This window comes from Sus scrofa, unplaced genomic scaffold (genome assembly GCF_000003025.6).
Source record: "Sus scrofa isolate TJ Tabasco breed Duroc unplaced genomic scaffold, Sscrofa11.1 Contig1815, whole genome shotgun sequence".
Taxonomy (NCBI): Eukaryota; Metazoa; Chordata; class Mammalia; order Artiodactyla; family Suidae; genus Sus; species Sus scrofa.
In genome coordinates, this window is record NW_018084954.1 from 383,691 (window position 1) to 390,287 (window position 6,597).

A 6,597-nucleotide genomic window follows, 5' to 3' on the forward strand; every position below is an offset into this window, starting at 1 on the left:
CTGTCACACCCTGTTGCTTCAGAAAGGATTAGCATTTTTATAGCCCAGAGTATTATAGCCATCATTATAAAAACTTTTAATGGAGTATAATCTGTAAAAATGCTGAATCTCTATGCCAAACACCTAAAAGTAATATCATATTGCTCATAAACCATACTTTCATAATAAAGTAAATGAAAAAGAAAATATTGATATTTTGGAACTAAAATTGTGGGGGAGTCTGTAAGATTATATCTTGAGATTCAAGAGATTTGCCAAAAGTATTAAATGGAGGCTTCCTTTGCATGTTACAACTTCTATTCCTAGAGATTGTTGGATTTGTTGAAAATTGTACCTCATTATACTCTGAAGCAAATAGTTACTAGTGTATGTCAAAACACCCTGACATGATGCATGTCTTTAAGAATAATTACTTAGTTCACCCCCTGGTGGAACCCAGTAGCTTAGATTTTGAAATACATTTTAGCAGAATTACTCCTTTCTAAGCTTGTTAATTTGATTCATACACCAATGTGTCTCAATAATTTAGTATTTTATATACAAAGTGGCCATGTTCCACTTTCATAGTGTTCCTTGATCTTGGAAAAAAGTTTAATCAAATTAAAACCAGTTGTCCACAGGTCATGGTATTTGTTTCAGAATGTTATGCAATCTTCATCATTTTTTTCATAACATTTATTACTTCCTTATTTCTTAGGCTATAAATAAAAGGGTTTAAAAATGGAATCACTATAGTATAAAAAACAGCAACAGCTTTATTTTTTTCTTCTTCTTTAACTGAATTTGGTCGAATGTACATGAAGATAAGAGAACCATAGAATATTGAGACAGAGAAAAAGTGGGATGCACAAGTAGATAAGGCTTTCCCTCTGCTTTTGTTGGATTTCATTGTGAAAATTATGAAAAGGATGAAAAGGTAAGAGATTATTACTATGGTAATAGTGAAGATTTGAATGAACCCTGTAAAGATTAATATCATCAATTCATTGATATAAGGATCAACACAGGAGAGTCTCAATAATGGAAGGACATCACAAAAAAAGTGGTTGATTTGATGCGAACTACAGAAAGTTAACCTAAACAGAAACCCAACATGAATCACGGAGTGCAGGTTTCCACCTATGTAGGCCCCTGTGGTCATCTTAATACATAATTTCTTTGACATCATGATGTGGTACTGCAGTGGGTTGCAGATGGCCACATAGCGATCATAAGCCATGGCTGCCAGGAGAAAGCAGGCTGCAGCTTCAGCAAAGCAGAGGAAATAAAATTGTGCCATGCATTCATAGAGGAAATTATTCTGTTCTTAGAGAAGAAATTCTCTAGCATCTTGGGGGAAATGGCACAAGAACAACAAGAATCCATCAGAGCGAGGTTGCCCAGAAAGATGTACATTGGGGTGTGAAGACGACGCTCTATGAATATCAGTGCCACCAGACCAAGGTTTCCCACCATGGTGATCAGATAGATGGTCAGAAACACTACAAACAGAAGGGGCTTCAGTTGTGGATGATCAGTAAATCCCATGAGGATAAACTCAGTTGGAAGGGATTGGTTATCCCCAGTCATCTCTGTGTTATCTGTTGAGACAGGAATTATGGAGAGATAGAAGATTTTTATTTAGAATGTGTATAATTTTCCTTTCTAATTTTTATTTTACAAAAAAGAGAAGAGATTTTTCTTCAATCTTTTCCTATTGTCTTTGCAATACAGGTACATAAACTCCTGGGGGGACATTTGTTTCCCTAACATGTCAACTCTTATGACCTCAACTCTTACACTCTGGATTTGTGAGACTATTTTGATAATTCCAGGGAGGATGCTCACTGTAAAGTGGTTTGTCTTTATGAGTTATTGTAAGTGTAGTGTACAAGCCCGGGGTATCTATATTTGGTTAAGTGTTCTCAAATAAATTTAATTTCAAGTTTAAAGATTACAAATTTTAAGTCAATTTCCTTTATATATATATATATATATATATATATATAAAATATTAAAACTAAGCAAAAGGTTTTCATGTGAATATTTGAAAATAACATACATTTGACATACTACATTTATATCTTTAGGAATTACATGAAGGTCATTGGTGATTAAATAGAGGATGATTCACTTTTTTTTTTTGTCTTTTTTGCTATTTCTTGGGCCGCTCCCACGGCATATGGAGAGTCCCAGGCTAGGGGTCAAATGGAGCTGTAGCCGCTGGCCTATGCCAGAGCCACAGCAACGCGGGATCCGAGCCACGTCTGCAACCTACACCACAGCTCACGGCAACGTCGGATTGTTAACCCACTGAGGAAGGCTAGGGACTGAACCCGCAACCTCATGGTTCCTAGTCAGATTTGTTGACCACTGTGCCACGACGGGAACTCCAGAGGATGATTCAATTTTAAGAAAGGAAACTTAGAGAGCTGAGGAGTAAAACATATATTGATTACCAAGTCTTTATCTTTTCATTCAGTGACACACCCATTTCTATAAACACTGACCATGCCATTATTCTGTTTTGCCCAGATATTATTATTATTTTTTTCTTTTTAGGGCTGCACTGTGGCATGTGGAAGTTCCCAGGCTAGGGATGGAAAGAGAGCTACAGCTGCCAGCCTCACAGACACAGCAATGAAGGATCGGAGCTGTGTCTGCAACATACAGCACAGCTCATGGCACCTCCAGATTCTTAACCCACTCAGTGAGGCCAGGGATTGAACACACATCCTCATGGATGCTTGTTGGGTTTGTTAACCACCAAGCCATGACAGGAACTCTGCCCAGATATTTAAATCTTTCCCTTCCTTATACAAAGCATAATATATAGTATACAGTATTAATAGTATACTACATATGTAATATATATGTATAATACTACTTAATAAAGTTTTAACTAAATACCTCAGAGTACGATGATATCTATTTTTATAGTCTTGAACATGTTTTCTCTATCAAACACAATTTACAATGCCTTATGCATAATCTCTGTTACCTTGTTTTTTAAGTGTATGCATAGGAACTAAAGAGATGCTTTTCCAAAAATTATCAAATTTCAATAGGCACATGAAGAGATGTTCAGAATCACTAACTATTAGAGAAATGCAAATCAAAATCACCATATCACCTTATATCTGTCAGAATGCCTATTATCAAGAGGACAAGTGATAACGAGCTGGCAAGGATGTGCACAAAAGGGAATGCTTGTACACTCTTAGTGGGAATGTGAATTGGTTCATTCACTACAGATAACAATGTGAACATTTCCCAAAAAATTAAAAATAGAACTACAGTGTAATCCCCAAATCCCGCTTTAGGGCTACATCCTCAAAGGAAATCAAAATAAGTTATCCAAAGAAAACTCTGCACTCCAGTATTTAATGCAGCATTATTCACAATAGTCAGGATATAGAAACGCCTAAATGTCCATTAGAGGATGACTTTGTAAAGAAGGTGTCTTATATAAATACAAGGTAATATTTTTCAGCCATGAGAAAGAATATAACCTGCCATTTGGCACAACGTGAATGGAATTTGAGGACAATAAGTGTGATAAGTTAGAGAAAGAGAAGTATAGTGAGGTATATTACGTACATACATAGTGAAACTCTTGAAAACAGTATAAAGTTATGGTTACCAAGGGATGGTTTTGTGGGAATAAGAGAAATGTAGTTTAAGATGACAAATTTGCAACTGATAAATAAGCCCTGTACAACTGATAAATAAGTCTAATGTACAGTACAGTGGATGTAGACAAAAGTATTTTTAAAATCATCAACTTTACTAAGAGAGTACATTTCAGTTATGCTCACCACAAAAAGAAATGACATTTATGTGATGTGATATTGTGCTAACTAATGTTACAGTGGTAAACAAATTGCCACGTCCAAATGTCTCAAATCCATATGTTGTATATCTTAGTTATGGAATGTAATATGCAAAGTGTATTTCAATGGTACATTTATATATGTATGTATAAAAATAAAAATAGAAATTTAGGATCTTTCTCTATCTCAATTGACCCATCTCCTATTTGTCTGTTTCTAGGTACGTGGGTAAGATTTTCTTGAAATATATCACAGTAGATTAAAAGCTAATGACTAGAAATAAGCTTGCCCTTATGCTTTAGTTTTTTTCTAACACTTAGAATAAGAGAAAACCCTTTACATCTTAATGCAGTTTTTGAGAGTAATATTTGATTTCCTTTGAAAGGCCTTCTTCTACCATTTTTAGTGATCCTCTAGGACATATTTAATCATGGGTCTAGTCATATAAATTCTGTGGTCAAAGTGTTTTCTTTTTCTTTTTCTTTTATTAAAACATCAAAGTGCAGGCCCAGACTGAAAATTTTATTTCCTTAGTTTCAAAATATTAAATAAAAAGCACGTTGTTATTCAGCAGTTAGAAAAAATGTTCAATGTAAGTGCATGAAGTATTTAACAGAGTTATTTTGTGTCCTTACCTGTTTATTTTGAAGTCCTACGTTAATCAGAAAAAGTATGAATTGCAGCTTAAATCTCATCCTAGTTTCCCATAGCCTTCAGTTTTGAGAGAAAAAATATAGTTTGAAAAATCAATAAAAATATTTATGTATATACCTTTTAGTGAATGTCAATATTAAAAGTAAAAATAAATTAGAATACTTCCCTTAACTATACTCACTGAGAAGCGTTTTGTTGCACCTCTTGTTTGCTTTACCATGTTAGGACACAAAAAATTTCAGAATATAAGCCTTGGTCTAAAACACTTGGGATTAAAACAATGGAAATATAGGAAACGGCAAATGGGTGAGAGTCAACAAATATTTTCTTTATGATGCAAAATTAAAACATTCTATCAAATCTTAAGGGATTTCCTGCACCGACATCTGTATATTTCTGTGGGGATATTCAATCCACAAAACATGCAGATGCCCTGAGAAATAATGAATTCAAACTAAATTACCTTCACTAAGGTCACCAAGGTCATTTGATGGTCACTTTGCTGATTATTAGTTTACTGACAGCATTTCATTTTTATTTAGTTTATTTTATTTTTCATCATTTACATATATATATATATATATATATATTTTAAAATTCTATTCATTCTGCCCAAACATAAACTGAGCAGGGAAGATTATCCTATTAGTTTGACCTGTTAGTAGAGGAACTGACATGTTTTAATGACAGATGATTAGAATTTTGAAAGGAGAGAAAAGGTACAGTAGGCTCATCACAAGATCATCTGTGAACTGATCTGTCTCACTCTGTTACAGAAACCTCACTGGGAACGCTCATATCATTATCTAATCCCACACGTGAATAACTGAGATGGCCCTCCTATCTTTTCAGTTTACCTCATCTGTCTTTACATTTCTAACTTTGTTTTTACTCTTCATGTTATTAATCACACCTCAATATACTATATAATTATCTGTTGTTACATTTATAGTTAGTCACCTATTCCCCACCATCACCATGAGCATACAGGCTTAAGTAGGGAGTAATTTTTCCGTTATGTTCATTCCTGTATTTTCAACACCTCAAACCATATGCGGCACTTTGTGGTGCTCAACGTGTTTTTGTCCAATCAGTAGAAAAAATTATACTTCCCTTCTGAAGAATTTGAAATGCGTTTCATTAGTTTTCAAACAAATTCATTTCCCCTAATTCAGTATTCCAGATTTTCCATAGTCTGACTGTATCTTACCCCTCACTTTACTGCCTTCCTTTCATCTCAGGGCTCTTGGCCATGTGTACCTCTTCACTCTTCCACTGTGTACCTTTCATTAACTGCCTCATGCTTCCCTCAACAACAACAAAAAATCCTTCTTTGTCCTTTCTTTTTATCCCAATTCTACTCATCCTTAAAGTGAAATCAGTTTTCCAGGAGGACATCAGCTAGATCCTTTAAATTAAGTCGATTGTTCCTTTTCCTGAACTACATGATTCTTACCTGTTTTTATAATGCATTTTCTGCTTTATCAAGTATGAACTGTATCTGTCTAGATTGTAAAAAGTCTGACTAAATATGCTTAAGTCACCAAGTCATTGATCATGTCACATTTATTTTTTGGCTCTTGAGTACAATCTGAGCTACAACCTCAATACATTCTTTGTTGTTTTCAAAATTTCAACTGTGTTTAACTTTAATCAAGTACTTACAGTATACAAGGCATTGGAATATGTAATGGGTAGAGGAAGTACAAGATGTGAGCCTGGGGCGGCAAGACATAAGATGTTCTTAGGTTTTAGAATGGCTTCTGACAAGAAGCTCATACTTTGATGGAGAGAAAGGTACTTAACATTGCTAATTAGCAGGCATTTCAGGCTGTGATATAAAAGTGTAAATATGCTATATAAATATGCTGTATAAAATAAGTGTATTTTGACCTGGAGGGAGAAAAAAAGACTTCTCAATGGTAATATCATTTCAGATGTACCTTGGAGATGAAGAGGTTTTTAATAAGCATAGTACATGGGGAAAGGAAGTAGCCTGAATGAATCACATGGTAAAAGCCAGGACCTTGAACTATCAAGACCTAATTTAAAAACGGAGAACAAACTAGGTGGTACTCCAGGCCAGTTAGAGAAATATTAAAACTAAAACATCCTTCAAAGTTACAATTCC

General features: G+C 34.5%; 1 pseudogene; it reads right to left on the reverse strand.

Moving 5' to 3' along the window:
• Window positions 1–553: 553 nt before the first annotated feature.
• On the reverse strand, window positions 554–1,895 carry LOC110258300 (annotated as a pseudogene).
• Between the last annotated feature and the right edge of the window lie 4,702 nt (window positions 1,896–6,597).